The sequence below is a fragment of the Cupressus sempervirens genome, chromosome 7 (assembly GCF_028749045.1).
Source record: "Cupressus sempervirens isolate cs-2001-9-10 chromosome 7, ASM2874904v1, whole genome shotgun sequence".
Taxonomy (NCBI): Eukaryota; Viridiplantae; Streptophyta; class Pinopsida; order Cupressales; family Cupressaceae; genus Cupressus; species Cupressus sempervirens.
In genome coordinates this window covers 359,995,866-360,014,475 of record NC_143124.1, presented here as the reverse complement: position 1 = coordinate 360,014,475, position 18,610 = coordinate 359,995,866, and positions in this window count along the sequence as shown.

The following is an 18,610-nucleotide window of genomic DNA, read 5'->3' as shown; positions in this document are numbered from 1 at the left end:
AGATCCATTATCAACTAGAGTTCAATAAATAATATTACCATTAACTAAGAAAGCTACCATAAGAGCATCATATTGATCTTAAAATAATTTTTGGAGGTATGTCATCATGAAGAAACACAATTTGAGGTGGGTTGATAGATGTAGTATTCATGCATTATAAAAAGGCATTGATGTTATCTTGATTAGGAGATAGAGTTGGAAGAGTGGATAAAGCATTTTTTAAGGCTTCATGATATGTAGGAGAATTTTAAATAAGTTCGCAAAGAGAAATCTAGGATTTAGGGTATTACATCACTACGATACTAAATCATAGTCAATCAAGATTTTGGTAAACACAAGGTAGAAGGGGAAGAGTAGGTTGAGAGAAGGTAGAAGAAAAACTATAGGCTAAGGATAACTCCTTGTGCTATAGGTGTAAATCACCACATGTTAATCATTAGATTCACTATGTTCCCCTTTGAGATTTATGGGTGGACAACCCTTAATAGTAATTAGGGGTTTATTTGATGAAGGGTAACCATTGAGAGTGAGAATAGGTTTAGCCAAATAAACTTGACTAAGATCTTTCTCCTCCATGGAAAAATCACTACAAGAGAGAGCATAAAGGAGATTTACATTATCCTATTTTTCCAAGGAAGCCTTATAATAGGAATTAGGAATGTCCATTAATTAATCATCTCTACTAGGAGCATCAAATGAAGCAAGGTCACATTAATGAAAGTATTAATGATGTCTTCCATGTCTCTAAAATGTCACTAAGATAAGGATGTATTAGGAAAAGAAGAAGAATTATAGGTGAAGGTATCATATATGTTAACTCTTTTGCGAGGAAGAGAATAGTCAATATTAGCATCACGAGGCTCATCCCAAATAGTGGCATTATCATAACTATCAATAAAGAATGTCATAGAGGAATGATAATGCATTAAACTGAGTTCCATTAAGGGTGAAGGATTAAAAGAAGATATAGTACCATCTTCAATCAATGCATCCCCAATGTCAATGTGTATATTAGGAGAAGGTCCAACATCAATCCCCCTCTCATCTCCATATGGTAAATCTAATTTGATAGGAGGTGACATTTAATGTCAAAAGATAAGGAAAATAATGTTTGGAAAATACTTTAAGATGCTTGTGCAATATGAGAAAAAGATAAGTACATATAGAGTAGATCCCACTAATCAATCAACTCATTAAAATGTATGCAAGATCCCATAAACATTTGAGTAATAAAGCATGAAATGTGCATACTCAATGTTGCAAAATCCATGAAAAATAATTCCTGATGCAAAGATGGAAATAAGGGAGATTACATGATCTAACCCAAAAATAATAAGAAGTCAATGAAAAAGAAGGTAAATGCCAAAAAATAAGAAATCTAACACCAATAAGAAAGGGGCATGAGGTTGGGTTCACCAAAAGAATGTAAACACCCAATGAAATAAAAAGGATAGACCTAACACCACAAAAGAAAGAGTTGGAGTTGGGTTCATCAAAATGTTTAGTAGTAAAATGGAAGATCTTCAATAGGATGCAAACCTCCACTTTATGGAGAACTATGCCATGCAAGTATGTACATGTGAGAGAAAGACAAATTTTTTTTTAAAATGATTCAATTTATGATCCAAATTAAAATAGCTAGAACCCAAAGGAAGAATGGAGAAATTACTAAATTCAAAACATAAAGAGGAATGTATTATTTGGCCATTGATAGGATAATCTCTATGTACAATTTAACTAATTTTTAGATAATTTAAATCTAAATTCTATGTGAACAAAATTAGTTGTTAGAAATAGATAATACTAAGAGGTGGGGTGAATCAGTATTGTATGAATTTTTATCAACAAGTGAATATTATTAATTACTTTATAACTTGGATATGAAAGTAAACCAACAATGCTGAACAGTAAATATAATCATGCATATAGAGAACTCATAATACAACCATTTTTTAACTAGAAAAAACCTTGGGCAATGGAAAACCTTGGTGGGGATGATACCCACTAGATGATACACTAAACAAAAGAATCATGTTAAGGATATTGATCCTCTCAGAAGTCTAAATTAAATACATACAATGTCTTGAGTCCTTATTAGAGGACTTGGCCTTGATAGAAGCCTCAACCCTATTAGGAGTTTTTTCAACCTTATTAGGATTTGGTAGATCAAATACAATGTTTGCAGTAAGAGCCCACTTCCCTAACATGTAATTATACAACTTAGTTCTTCACAAGAGTAGATATACACACAATACTTTCTTACTATTTTAACTCACACCTTCTCTGATCACACATCAGATCTCACATCAAATAAGGCTTGAATAAATTTCAATCTATCTGTACAATATTTCACATGTCATACATCACATAATATTTGCACATGTCACATGTTCTAACCACACAAGATAAGATCTTTACTTATACGTCGCACATTAGTAAATCTTTGCTCAGTTGACCTTTGTGTCTTTACACGCTTGACATAATATAGAATAACTTATGAATTATTATTTTTTAAAAAATTGGCTCATCATAACTTAGTAATTATTTTATCACCAAAATAATTTCTTAAGTTGTACAACTCATATTAGTGATATGCTCTATTCTTCTCTGTTAAATACTCGTGCTGGTATTTTAATTTTAACTCATGTCATATTATTCATAAATATTCATGCACTTGCATATGTCGTAATGACTCTATCATAAATATTTCTTCACCTATGCATAAGCTAACTCAACGTGAGTCACCTGTACCCATCACATCTATCTCTATACTGATACAAACTTTCTAACACTTGGACAATTTTCTTACTCTAAATGCATAAATGAAATGTTGAATACATATTTTCATAAATGAAAACTATCTAGACATCTAACTAACCACATTTCCACCAATATCCCCTTTTGGCATTGATGGAAACATTTGGGAAAATTGGCTAAGTGCCTAAATGATGTCATACATAACAAAAATAAATAAAAGCAACTACACAAAACTACCTTCAAAACATAACAATTTTACTCATGTTTTGATGGATTATTACATTCCTTATCACTCTTTACATTGATACATAAATTTACACCAACCCCCCTCACACTTACATATACATGTACAATCATACAAATTTACTGATTAATACTCCTTTCCCATAAATATAATTTTCCTTACATATTAAAACCCCTTTGACATAAATGGAAAAGGTGTCAAAAACTATATACAAAAGCTTTGTGGCCAATTGTTGATCAACTTAATATCTTGGAAAAGAAATCTACATATAAAAGTTTTAGTCTTTCCACTTCCTTCTTCTAGTTCTCCTTCACTATGTCAAAGATACTAATTAGTGTGCATAGTGCATAAGATATCACTTCAACTGTGCTCAAGTTAGTATAGGAAAACTTATCATAGAATGCTTTTTCTATAAGATATTTCTCCATTTTCCTCTACAAAATGATGATCTTTGATGATAGGATTTCTCTAAGAGTAGAGAACATTTTTGCTACCTTTTCTTATTAGACTCCAAGCCTCTAATCATATTATGGATCTTCTCCACTTCAATTCTACAATTCTCAATATTAGCCTTAGAGAGCTATAGTTTTGTAGTGAGTTTATCAAGATCACTCAACTTACCCTTTATCTGATTCTCAAATTCTATCAGGTACTTGTTTGAAAATGTGCATTATCTGTAGAACTTCTTACCTTTATCAATTTGTTTCCTCAATTCCTTGAAGCATACATCAAGTTCCTATAAGTTATTTCTCACATTTGTACACATTGTATCAAAAAGTGATGCATCATGTTTGGCATGTACTTGCACTAAAGCTACCTTAGTTAAAGTTATGAACTCTTCATCAAAGGTGAAGTCACCATTTCCTCGGCCTATGACTACAAGTTTGGATTAGCTATAGTTATGTTAACTGGCTTCTACATTCTGTCCAAGACTTTATTTAGTGTCTTCTCTAAAGAATTCATAGATTTTATTTTATTTTAGAGTAGTTTTCTCAAAGAACTCATCAGTCCCTTCTTATCATCATCATCAATAGATGGTACTACTACTTCTACTACTGGAGTCACTTTTGGAATGAGTGTAATTTCTTTTAGTTTTACACTCTTCTTCTCTTCCTTATTCTTCCTCCTTTCTTCTTCTAGTCCCTCAACTTCTTTCTAGAACTTTTCTTCTACTTTCTTCCTTTCCTCTTGCTTTTGTTTCTTCTTTCTTTCATCTTCTTCTTTCTTTTTCTTTTCCTCTTCTTCTTTCTTTTTCATTTCTTCTTCTTCTTTCTTTTTCTTTTCCTCTTCATCACTTCTTCTAACCTCTCTATTTCTTTCTTCTTCTCTTCTTCTTTCTTCTTATCTTCCTTTCTCTTTTCTTCTTCTCTCATCTTTACCTCTTCTTTCCTCTTCTCCTTATCCTATTTCTTCTTTTCCTCTTCTTCTTCTTCATCATCCAAGCTAGTGTATGTTGTGATATTGCCAACAATGGATTGGTCAAATGTTGCAAAAGGATTCTCCTTTACCTCCATAGTTATGTGTGTACTATCCACTTGCATGGATTTAGTACCCATAACAATGTGTGGTGGTGAGAGTGCCTATTGTGTCTCCTCTACTTCTTCCTCAATGTTGGAATGTGTACTTGCTTATACATGATCATATAAGTTTCTCTTAGGTTTAGATTGCACACTCACCTCTTTTATTGTAGGCACCAAGGTCATGTATTTCATAATGGCCTCCTCTATTTCCTTTCTCACATCCTCATAATTGCCTCCCATTAGAAGAATTTATTTTCTTTTGTTCCTTGATAATGAATAAATACCCTTCAAAATTTTGTCTAAGTCCTCCTTAGAGTTCACTTCACATAACTTAATTATTATAGTCTCTCTTAACTTAGTCTCCTCTTCAATCACAGTTCTTCTCTTTCTACCCAACAACCTATTATATAGGTCTTGTTCTATCTTATTATTAATTCTATCAAACCTTTTATACCTGAAAATCATGTTCCTAACTATGGAATTCTCTAGTTTCCTTATATTGATATTATTATACAAACTATAATACTTATTCAACTATAAAAATTTGTCATCATTAATGATTTTCATGTTAAGGTTTTCTACCTTTGGCTTCCATGCTTTCTTTCCTGTTGGTGTCATGCCTTCTTGTGTGACTTTCTTGATTGGTCTATCTTTAGTTTCATCCTCAAAATCCTCATATTCACAGACTTGTAATGTCTTCCTATTCTTTTCCAGTCCACTAGTGGTCTTCTTGACCCTTTTCTTGGTGGATGGTGTTGGTTCTTGCATAACCTTTACCAATCTTTCTAACTTTCTCTATGCAATAGGTGTTTCCACCTTTAAATGCTTCCTTGGTTGATCACTTCTTGTTCTTATCGGTTTCACTCATGTAACTTCTACATATGGTACTTGTGCACTTTGTTTGGCAATGGTTACACCTTGAGAAGATGTTGCAACAGCAATAGGATTTGTGATAATCACTTTAGGCTATCTGCTTTCTCTCATCTCTAGTGTTATGTCTTTAACTTCATTTAACTACTCACAAGTCATACCTGATTCCTTAAAGATGGAATCAATATTCTTTTACATGCTCTTCTTTATCTCTTTACTGTGAAGTTCAAAATAAATTCTCATTTTCTTTTCATAGGTTCCTCATCTAGGGCACTTAGTGTCCTTCTTAGATTGGGGTATGATGTGTATATACCCTTGAATAAGTTTTACACTTATCTCATATCCCATGGGCTCCATGAAATGTTTCCTTGGTTCCACACCTTCCATGTAGGTGTTTTTAGTTTCCACCGTGAAGCATATATCATCCTTAGACTTCTCCACTATAGAGGGAGGTAATCTATACCTCTTTTTCATTTCAATCTAGAAATTCTTCACCATTCTATCACTATCATTGTTTCTGACATTCTCTAACTTCAATTTGTATTATTGAGCCACCAACCTCATTGCACATTCATTCTTCTTCCAATTTTTCATCCCTGGGAACTTCCTTGTTGCATAGAAAAATATATGAATCAATAAGGACTCAAATCTAAAGAATTTATTCTTGGTCTTCTTCAATTTAGCAATGTTCTCCAACAACTATAATCTAATTATCTCACATAGATTCACTTTCCTTCCCTCAACAATCATTACCTATGTGACATGCAATAATTTGGCTGACACTGCATTAACACTTGAGTCATGGTTAATCTTGTACCCTAATATCCCACTCAAAACCTTCACTCCTGTATCCTAAATCATGTCGACCTTCATGTTCCTTCCATCAAATTCACTGAATAGGTTGGTCTCAATGATTTTCCTCACATTTCAATCATTACTAAGATTGCATGCCTCATTACTTAAACATGTGACCTTATGAATTAGGTCATTTTTAATTGCTACCTATGCATCACCTAACCAAAATATTTCATCATGTACCCTACTCAGAATAATTCAGGTCCAATCATGGTTGTCAAACTCAATATAGGATATATACTTTACTAGGTTCAACTCATTTAGGTGTGCATACTCAGACTTCAATGTTAGGTCATTTTTACACATGAATCCTAAGTTAGGTTATGTATATCTTCATCATCTATACTCTCAATTTTACAATGGATGTAGCTTATGGCATCTTCACCGTAAAGAACATTTTGCAAAATCTGTGAAAATATGCCTAATGGGTCGTTCATAAGAGAAACAAATGGACATTTCTTGAACACATATTTGGGACTTTCACTAACATCATAAATGCTCTAACTAGTCATTGAATCTATAACCATATGCACTAAAAACTTAGTTCACACTCTGTAAAATACCTTAAAAACTATGTTTAGGGATTCTACAACTTTGCACTGCAAGAACTTATTTTTGCACTTCAATTTGCAATCAAATCACTCTAGACACTTCACTTTTAATGTCCCCTACTAGGCTTTATTCTTAATCACCTTAAAATTCTCAATTTGAGGTTCTATAGGTATTTCAAAAATACCCTACACATGGAAATAAATGATTTTGTTTCTTGAATAATATATGTGTACCCTTAGGAGGTGATAATTTCACATACAGAAATAAATATATTGGATGTTAGAAACCTCTCTTATTATGTTACACTCTTTACTTTCCCTCTTAACCATTTCTATTATTTATCAAATATATATCCCTTTCTTAATATAGACCTATACTTCATTAAGTTCCAACTTACAACTTAATTTAATACTCTACTCCCCTTGAATCTTCCTTATAATATTGGGCTTTATCCTCAATAGTCATTCCTAGGGAAAAACACACTTAGCCACGTTTGGTTATCCTTGTGCAATGTTCGCCCCCCTTTCCACTTTAATTAATCTTGTATATGCTTTGGTCGATGTGATTGGGTAATGTTCCCTGCAATGCTCGTTCCGAGCGTTTGAATGGTGAGCGGGATATTAAAAATGCTTTAATATTATATGAACAACCGAACCAAAAATGGAGTTCTTAAATCTTGCTATAGTCTTTACTTTCGTTCACACTATCCGATATTCCCTTTATCTTTAGTCCCTTCTCGTTCACGCTAAAGTAAACTCGATGATGATGTGTCCATCCAAGTTTTGCATCTCCTCAAATGTGTGCAGTCTTTGGTATGCTCCACGGCTTCCTCCACGTTTCTCTGCTGGTGTCCACGTGAAAACCCACCTATGACGTCCTTTTTTCCTCGTTCCATGCTTTTTTTTTTCTTGACTTGAAATCTCATTCCTCATAAATACTGTTGACCCTGAATTGAGTGGTCGTGTCTCAATGATGTGGCGGTAGTACTCATCTATGCTTAATCATATTGATGTATTGGTTCATATTATGATTATTAGTATGTTTGGTATTTTATTAGATTTATTTTAAAATATTTATAATGATGTTGGCTAGGCTTATTTATGTATGCATATTACATGATTATATATTAATGTATATTACTAATTATGTTTATATTTATTATTATTATAAATAATATTAATTTATATTATTACGAATAATATAAATAATTAAGTAGAATAAATAGATCATAAATACTTATCTATATAGTTTATCAATATTATTTCTTTCGTGAATAATCAATAATAGTATATGAACTATTATTATATTTTATCCAATATTTATAGGATTCCCTTTAGGAGGGGTCATGACAGTCTCCCCTTTTCAAAATTGTTTGTTCTTAAGCAATATCACTCATACACAAGCTCTTTCATAGACAAGAAACATATTTTCATACAAAAGGCCTAGAAGATTTTATAAGACATACATCTTTAATGAATGAAAACATGAAGTAGACATGATGCAGACAGATGAAGACACAAAGCATACACAATGCAAACAGATCATACATTCTTTTATTGATTCTCTATAATTTACTTCTCATAGAGTAAGGGGAATAATTTACAAATTATAGTTCCCCGATATACTTTTGATCATCAATCCTACAACCACAAATAATCATTAGCATGTACCTGTATTTAATAGCCTCAAAGAAAAGTTGAGAAAAATAGTTCTAAACAATATCCTACCAAGCCCAAGAGCAAAACTTTGGTCCCCTTGGCCTCAATGGAAGACATCAGTCATCCAATGAGGTGGTCTACTTGGCAGTTTCTTAATTAATTTGACATGTTGTCCAATCTAAGCCCAGGAGTGAAACTTTGGCCCTCCTGGCCTTGTGAAGATATTCTATCATTCCATCAAGGTGGTCTACTTAGATAAAAATTATTTTCCCAATCTAAGCCCAAGAGTGAAACATTGGCCCTTTTGGCCTTGATGACAGCACTTTGGCATCCATCAATGTGTTCTACTTAGATGGTAATCTTATTCTTCTTAAATATCCTACCTAAGCCCAAGAGCAAAACTTTGGCCCTCTTGGCCTTGATGGCAGCACTTCGACATCCATCAAGGTGGTCTACTTAGGAGGTAATTTGATTCACTAATTATTATAATTCATTTTATTACATACATATATGTATTCTACTAAAATTGTAGCTCATCCAGTTCTTGTCAGTCCTTCACATCTTTATTACTCCCTTGATTATATTTAGGTCTCTTGTTTGTCTTTCCTTTTTCTTCTTTGACAAGTGTTGCATCCTTTCTTTGAACTTGAATGAAATCATAATTATTTTTCTTTTTAGTTCGTCATAATAGCTTTTTATCTCTCTTGTTCCCATGGTTCCTTACAATGGTAACATAACTCATCTTTCTATAATTCCTTGGAGTGATTTCTTTCTTTTTTATAATGTTTGGAACGTGTTCTTGTTGCATGATTCTTGGATCTATCCTTCGTTTGGTGTGTATCAAATTTTAATGCCTTTTAGATTGCATCTTCTAAGTTTTTTGGTTCATGTGCTCCCACTACGCTCTTGATCGATTCCTTCAACCCATCTATAAATCAATAGGTGAGTCTCTTTTATGACATTTCAGGTACTATGGCTGATAAATTTTCAAATTCCCTAGCAAATTCCATCACTGACCCATCTTGTCTAAGTTGGGTTAATCTTTTGAAGTACCATTATGTGCCTATTCGATCAAATTGCTTTATGAGTGTTTGGGTGAATTCATCATAACTCTTAATTTTTTCATGTCCCTGGTTGTTAAGGCCATGTTGCCACCAATCTTGTGCTACTCCTCTTAAATGAAGGACAACAAATTGAATAGAACCTTTTTCTATCATAGGATTTAAGGAAAGATATGTATCCAACATTCTACCCATGAGCATGTCGTAGTTCTTTTTGATCCGTCAAATTTTGGAAGACCCACTTTATTTATCTCTTCTCTTAATCCCTTCTCTTGGTGTGTTTCCCTCTTTTTGTTAGATAGTGACTTCATCTGAGCATCACAATAATCTTTAAAGGGTATCTCCCTTCTAAGTTTAGGATCAATTCTAGAGTACTCATTTATAATGTCATTTATATTATTTACTTCATTTATCCCATCCTCATCTTCATGTTCTTCTCTAGGTAGGAAGGTAGGTCTTGTGGGTCTACACCCTAGTTCTAGTATATGTAGCTAATTATCATCTTCAAGTTGGTGAGAGTTTGTATCTCTCTCTTTTTTTTAATATTATGAAGGGCTTCTAAGAGGATTCCATTTTTTTCACTTTGCTCAGTTATAGCTCGAGCGTTTCTTTCAATTTGTTCTATGAGTGCTTGAGTAGTTTGGTTCGTCTGTTCCATGAAAGCTTTTAATTCATTATTTATTTGATTGTTCATTTTGGTGGACCGTTTCCTTCCTTCCCTCTCCAATTCTCTCTAGTCCTGTTGGTGTTTCTGCATTAACTATTTCCCACAAACTGGGAAGAAAGGTGCTCTGATACCACTTGTAATGTCCCCTACTAGGTTTTATTCTTAATCACCTTAAAATTCCCGATTTGGGGTTCTATAGGTATTTCAAAACTACCCTACACATGAAAATAAATAATTTTGTTTCTTGAATAATATATGTATACCCTTAGGAGGTGATAATTTCATATACAGGAATAAATATATTGGATATTAGAAACCTCTCTTATTATGTTACACTCTTTACTTTCCCTCTTAACCATTTCTATTATTTATCAAATATATATTCCTTTCTTAATATAGAACTATACTTTATTAAGTTCCAACTTACAACTTAATTTAATACTCTACTCCCCTTGAATCTTCCTTGTAATATTGGACTTTATCCTCAATATTCATTCCTAGGGAAAAACACACTTAGCAATGTTTGGTTATCCTTGTGCAATGTTTGCCACCCTTTCCACTTTAATTGTGTATGCTTTGGTCGATGTGATTGGGTAACGTTCCCTGCAATGCTCATTCTGAGCCTTTGAATGGTGAGTGGGATATTAAAATGCTTTAATATTATATGAACAGGCAAACCAAAAATGGAGTTCTGAAATCTTGCTTTAGTCTTTACTTCCGTTCACACTATCCAATATTCCCTTTTTAGTCCCTGCCTTTTAAAAGGCAGAGACTAATGTTTTTGTATGAAATATAAATGATTAATCTTCTTTCAAAACTTTGAATAGAATAATATATCTATAGTTGAGAGTGTTTAACATTTCCATTTTTTACGTCATTATGAATTTCTTTCTTTTTCTATTGGTGCATTCTATTTTACCAGTGGTTTAATTAATTTTCTGGGAAAGAAAAATCTAATAATAATAATAATAAAAATCAAAAGCGAGAAAAATGTGGAGGGGAAAAATGTGCGGCCCAGTTGGTGGTCACACGATTCAATATTAATTATGTCTGTATTTGTATTCATTCTTGCATTCAAACCTGTAGTTGGCTTCGTTGGATGCAGAGTTTAGGATTAAATGCTGGAAGTAGCTTTAATTCCCCTTTGCTAGTTTCCAAGGACAACATGGAGATTGCTTGATCTGGTAGTTGTTGTTGTTGTCTAGTTCTATCAAAATTGGTTGTTTGTATTTGTTGGGGTGGGAAGCTCGAAAACTAGTCGGTAGGGTGATTTTATGCTGATACTGGAGATAATTTGAAATGGTTTTTTTCTGTCTTTGCTTTTTAAGGGTCTTTGTTGTTGTATTTTCACATCTTTTTTGAATTTGGGGGTTTTGTGTTTGGCAGAATACGAGGGGATTTCTATTTAGGGTTCATTTTCAAGTCTGAAACGTCTGTCAATGGGTGGCCAGATCTCTGGAGAAGTTTTTTATATAGGTAACTTATAATTCGACTTTTTAAATGTACAATTATTGTTCTGTTTTAGAATGAGTTGTCTGAAACATGGTTGTGGTTGCAATCTTAGAATAAGTTTCTCTGAAATTCTAGTCTGACTCTATGTGAGAATTTTTTCTATTGTAAGAGTATTTTTAGGAGGGTTTTGTGGGTAGAGGACTTTGAAGCATTTAATTAAGATGTTTTGATTTTCATTTGGCTATAAGTTCTGGGTGCTATTGAGTTTTAAAAATACATTTATTAATATGTTAAGAATTTTTTGATATGCTAGGGGGTTAAATGTATACCTGAGAATCCATCACATTTTCAGGATTCGATAGCATTCAAACCTAGTTGTCACGAATTTTGCTAGGTGGGTATTTTTTAGAAAAGGATTTAACTCATTGGGTTGCGTCTGGTTTAAGGTATTTTGTTTACTTTTCATGAATGAATACCTGGACTTGTGCAGCACAAATTGTTTTCCATAATCTTATCCAGAATGTTGAAAGCTTCTTTTGGGAACATTTTTTATTCATATTTTCTTTATGAACAGTGAAAAATTTATTTATTTATTTTGTCTGCAAAATATTCATCCTAGCAATTGGATTTTTTTTGTTGTTTTGTGTCTTTTGCCAATACTCTCTTTCTCTTCAAAGGTTAAGAATCAAAATTTTGCCTATAAAAGAAATCATAGTTATGGCAATGGTCGTAATGTCTTTGGACTCAAGTTCTGAGTAGCACAGTCAGAACCCTCTACACTCAAATGTTTATTCTGCTTATGCCAACTCCCTTCGTTTCTTCCCCCGGACTCATGCTCTCTAGATATCTTCAACAAACCCCATTTTCTGGACTTGACATTAGTCAGCTTTTTTTGTTCATGTTTCAATAGTGGTGCATGTCAACTATTTATTACATTAGTGTATATCAACAGCCAATAGTCTTAGAATCTGATCATAATCAGTAGCAGCAGTGCAAGGTAAAGTATAACCAAAATATTTTGAATCGAGCAGCAGGTTTCAAACACAAGTATCTTTAAAAGTTAAAATTTATGAATTTTATTGTTTAGTCACTCCAAGTAATATATAAATAGAAAATTCTGTTAGATAAAAGTTAATTTTGTCAAAGGTGCAACTGTTCCCACAACCACTGTGTTTGTGGCAACTATCGCACTGCCACCAAATTGATGTCTGAGATAGTTAGAAGAGAGATTATTGTTAGGGATATAAATTGTTTCCATCATTTTAATGATAGATTATGTTCTTGTGGAGATTTCTGGTGATGGTTTTTTGCCAAAGTTTTCTAGTCTAACTACAATTTTTGGTCAAAAAATTGGTTCAAACAATTCTCTAGGAAAAAAAAAAAACTTTTTTGAGTTGTTTGAACTTAGTTTTTCCCTGTGTAGTTTCAGATTTCTTCAACTTATTTTCTAAGTTGTAATTGCTCTATTTCAAACTAAAGAAAAAGAATTGTATTGAGTAGTATGTTGAGGATATTTTGGTTGCTCCGCTTACCCAAGGTCTTGGCTTTTTAATGTGGTTTTGCTGAAATAGATTATAGGGCAGGTATTATTCTTTTCATTTTCTTCCCTTACGGAATGACTAGGGTTAGTGTGATTTTGTTTCTTGAGGAAATGGTTGTGCCCAAGAAGGAGGATATTGAAATTGATGAGGGCCTTAAAGCCACTGCATCATTTCTAGATTAATCCAGATATTCTCATTCTTAGGGCTTGCTTCTTTCTTTTTTCTTTTTTGTTTTGGGTGATTAATCTTAGCATTTGATTTCTGTAGGCTTTTCGTGGGGAACAAGTTCAAAGCATCATGGGAACTGTTCACATAAATTTTTCAGTAACATATATTAGATGATCAAAATGTCTTTATATTGGCTGAGGCAGTTGTAGGGAGGATATGTTTGATTTTTCTTAATTTAGATAGTTTTTAGTTTATGTCCCTTTTATACAGTTGTAGGGAGATTATGTTTGATTCGTCTCATTTTACATTTTTTAAGCATTCAAACAAAAATAATTTTCCCAGGTGCCATGGCAAAAAGAAAAACGTCCTAAATTGGAATGACTTGACAAATGCCATCTTGAGTTTGGGTGGGATAGACGAGTGTTGGATAACATGTCACTTGTAAAGTAATGAGTAACACTTTTCAACCCATATTCTATGATTTTCTAATCTGATTTGATGTTTCATTAGTTTTTATCGTTTGAGTTTGTTTGATTCTTCATATTGTTTTTACTCAGAAATCCCTTCGGTCATTCATGCTATTTTTTATAATATATTCAATTTGGAACAAAATGATGGCATTCTTCTTCTTCATGTACACCTATCACGCAATGTAAATAAAAGTCACCTAGTCGTTGCCACCTCTTTGCAAGTACTATTGCCATCTATTTTCTTCATTAGGAGTGTAATCATTTCTATGAACCACTATTTCAAATACAAAATATAGTTTTTATGAAAGACTTTATGGAGGTTCTGGATCTTACTACTTTGGTGGTTTTCTATGTCCTTTATCATTTCGATGATGGGTTAGAGTTCAGGTTGAAAGGTTGATGGAAATATCTTCACATAGAAATCAAATTCAGAATTCACAAGTAACAAATTTCTTGGACTGTAAAAAAATTGATGAATTCAACTTTAAGTCTTACTTTACTGTTTGAAAAACATCTAAATATCTAAGCTTCAATTTTTGATTTGAATTAGGAGGCTGTAGAATTAAGTTATAGATCATTACATGGATATTAACACCCAGAAAAACATTCCATTTATGAAAGCAACCATGTATTTTGAGATCCTCACAAATAAAGTAATGAGATATGTTACAGCCATAACCTAACTTTGAAACAGATGGAACCATAACAGAACCATTAAAAGTAGCTAATCGCATTACGAGTAGATGCCAAAAAAAATGCTGACATAATGGCAAAGGAAAAACAAATAAGAAAAACCATTGTTCTTCAGTTTCTGTAACATCGTTCATTAAAAAGATGATTCATTAATTATCAGATTATGTGATGTTAAGTAAACTAATTGCATCATAACCAATCTATCTTTCACTATTACCTTTTTCTTGTGCACCAATATGTCCAATAGTGATAGCATGTCGGCCTGGAAATAAGAGAATTAGCTTTAAAATAAGGGGCTAAAAGAAAATTTAAGGCTTTCAAGGAAAATGTACTGGTATTAGAGAATGAAGATTTGTGGAGATCCTATCTTTTACATCTGTCGCTTTGAGCTAATGTCAGTCGGAGTGACTAACTATGAATAATGTTGAAGGAATTTTAGGGTGTAAAGAACTAAAATGTCACAGTTTAATTTGAATGCCCCCTTGAAATTGGACGAAATATACATCAATAGGCTTCTAATAAATCTGTTCTCCTTGGTTGGAAGCATTTTCAAAGTTTTCATCTCCCATAGAGGATGCTTATATACCCCGGCTTCTTTATACAGTTTCAAAGATTCACGAGTCTATAATCTGATAGACTCAACTCTTTTTGCTTATACTAGTATTCTCTCTGGATTTTATTTATTTATACAGATATCAAGCTTCTTTTCAATTACTTATTAAATATGCTCGGGCATGACATTGTTGTCAAATGTATATTTATTAAGGTAAATTCTTATTTCTATTACAGTTTCCTTTGACACAGTCTTTCTGTGTAGAGCTTTTAAAACTAGTATTTGTTTTTGATATATTTTAACCCTCATAGGAAATATTAGCAATTGTTTGAGTCATGTTCATTCTGGAGTCATAGATGGGAAATGCATTCAATTATGATTGCTCATGAGAAGGGGCTCCATTATGTCAATAGGTTTGATAAGTAAATTTATTTAAAGTTTCACTATAAAGATTATTCTAGTAGAGATGTGTTTAAATGGATCTTATTTCAAATATAATAGATTAAAATGATGTATCTTAGCAAGTCACTTGTACGAACAAACTTTATGATGCAAGTTTTTATTCCAATGTTTTCAAGTAAGTTTAATAGCATTATCAACCTTGGCATACTCCTTAGAATGGTAGATAATGATACCAAACTAATCGTCAAAATTATGATTTGAATAGAGAAAATAAATCTAATAACCTTATGATAGAAACTCACCACTAAAACTTTAATCTTGTAGGTGCACAAACATCTCTCTGAATTTTGTATGAGAATGCAAAAAATAGTCCTAGGTTTATTACAGACCAATAAAATAATCAAAGGAATATCCACAGAATCCCTTTCAACGCATAAATAAATAAAGTAAACTATAGGAGACAAGACATAAGTCTAAAACCTAACAAAGGAAAGAGAAAAGAACTTAAGGTGAAAATTAATTGTTTTAATTATGGAGAAATTAGAAAATTTTATTAATGTAATTGGTGAATCTGAATTGGAGAATTAATATTTAAAACTTAAGCAATTTGTTTTTAAAAATCTATGTTTAAGAAAATATATTAAAATAGGTATATTAATTAAATAATACTAAGAACAAAGCCAATTCAATCCACGTATCTAATACTAAAAATGATATTTAAATATTTAGTTTTCAAATAAAAATATAATCTATCAAAAAATTTACAAATATATAATCTAATTTTATTAAAACATTATTTTCTAAATCTTAAACTAAACTTACAACATATTCATTAAAACAACTTACAAATAATAATAATAATTTTAAACTCTATCAATCTATTAGTTTTTAATTGGACTGAAGTAAAATATTTATTTTAAAATTATAAAAACAAAATTAAGCTTATATTTCTACCGAGTTTAGAATTGAAGTATTAAAAAAATTCTCCCTTTCAATCCAATTCCAAGAGAAACGTCCATGTTTAGTTCTTATAGATGCATCCACTTCTTAACATGAATAGCATAAATAATCCATATGAAACTATCACCAATCATTTGAGCATTTTTTCCCACATTTAAATCTAGGTGTGTTCATGAATCTTATGCATAAGGAGACCCATTTAAATCTAGTTGTCTTCATGAATCTTATGCAAAAGAAAAGCCATCAAGGAAGGAAGTCAAATTTCTATTGCTGATGGATTCACAATATCTAATGAACCTTAGTGGCTAAACAAAGGCTTGTGGTCCCATACTAGTGTCTGAAATTTTCCATTGCACTTAGTGCTTGCAAATTGTTAGTAGTTTTGCCAATGAAATGATTAACAACCACTTTTGAGGATCCATTAAAAGCTGTAACGTGTATGGTTTTGGACATAATCATCTCCAGCTGGTGGATTATATCCCTATTTAAGAGAAACCTAGGGTCATTGATGCGTAGACAGGTTCCATGGAAAATAAACTTATGCATTCCACAATGTTTTTTGATGTCCCATATTGGCGATTCTTTATCCATTTTAAAACTCAAATTTCATTGTGCTAAGATAACACAATTTAATAAAAGGTTTTTATTTCCATGGGCAAAATTGTTGGAAGAGTGATGACCTTGGAATTTGCTTTTCTTGGAAGAAAAATCCAAGAAGCTAAATAGAATTTGCAGCTTCATGCTGTCAAGAAATTTTCTGTCATATTTGTATGGCTTCCTTTTAATTTAATTTAAGCTTATTCTGATTTACTTTGATGTATTAATGTTAAGGCTACATAAACTGTCTCATTATCTGTGTAATAACTATTGTATTTTATGAGCTCAAAACGGGCAATGTGCTTTACATCACATGCCCTCTGAACTGACTTCTTCTAGAATAATAGAATGTATGTTCTTATTATTCAATTGAATACTCTATATGTTTAGTTTCTTTTTACATAAACAGAATAAGTTCATAGTATATTGATGAAAAAATGGGGTTCTGAAGAAATTACCATGTATGGACCTGGAGAAGAGCAGAAAGACATTAGTTCCAAATTTAATGGGAATCTTGGTTCATATAAGTCGTGACCCACTTCTAGGCTTGCTAGACTTAATTGGAATCTTGGTTCATATAAGCCATGACCCACTTAAAGGCTCGCTAGCAGTTGAGTGTAAATTTGATGGTTGAAAGAAGAAATAGAGATTGTGTGTTACAAAAAGGCTTGGTTTGGATGACTTCTTATATAGGAGCTCTGCAACATTTATGAAATGGTGATTTTCACTGGAAATAAGAAAAAATTCACTAATGGAATTCATGAAAACAATTTTACCCCAATGGAGGGATAATTTCAAATCCCTATTTTTAAAAATATGCAGTACCCTAATCTGAAAACCAAAGTATGTTAGTTCTAGAATATCCTTTTATCAAGAAAAAAGCATCCCTATTGTCTGATGTCAATTCTAGAGTGCCTTTCATATTTTTTGCACTAGCATTTAAAGCGCATCATAGCTTAAGGATTTTGCAAAGAGTCTGTTTACTTTTTATAATATTTTACAAATTGTTTGATACTGTATCTAATACTCTTATCTAATATAAAATTCTCAGGTTCTACTTATACTTGATACCGGTAACTCCTATATCACTTGGGATCTCATATTGACATCTGGTAAGGTAAATCCATTGTCATACCTTCTTCTTATGCATGGATATGTATTAAGTTTTTTTGTTTAATATGTTTACATATATTCATTTTTCATATAGAGTAATGAATGTCTTTGATAGATACCTTTACAAATTAAATACAGTTAATGCTTAATGCAATTTATGTTGTCTCAAAATAGTACATGCAAAACAAGAGATAGCAAGGAGTTTTAATCCAATTCTAATATTTGATTTCTGTAGTGAAGACTAATCTTCTATAAATCATTTCATAGACTAATGATTATATATGGATGTAAGACTTAAATTTCCTTTCTGAAATGATTTTTGTCAATTGTAAAAATAATTTATGTGCTAAAAATCTATTTGATCTATTATTGATAAGAATCGTAGATTGTAAAAAGCCCTTGCAGTAACTTCTGTGTGCATGATCCTCTTTCTATCTTAGGTTTGCAAAATATGTCAACTTTGACATGTCCGATATA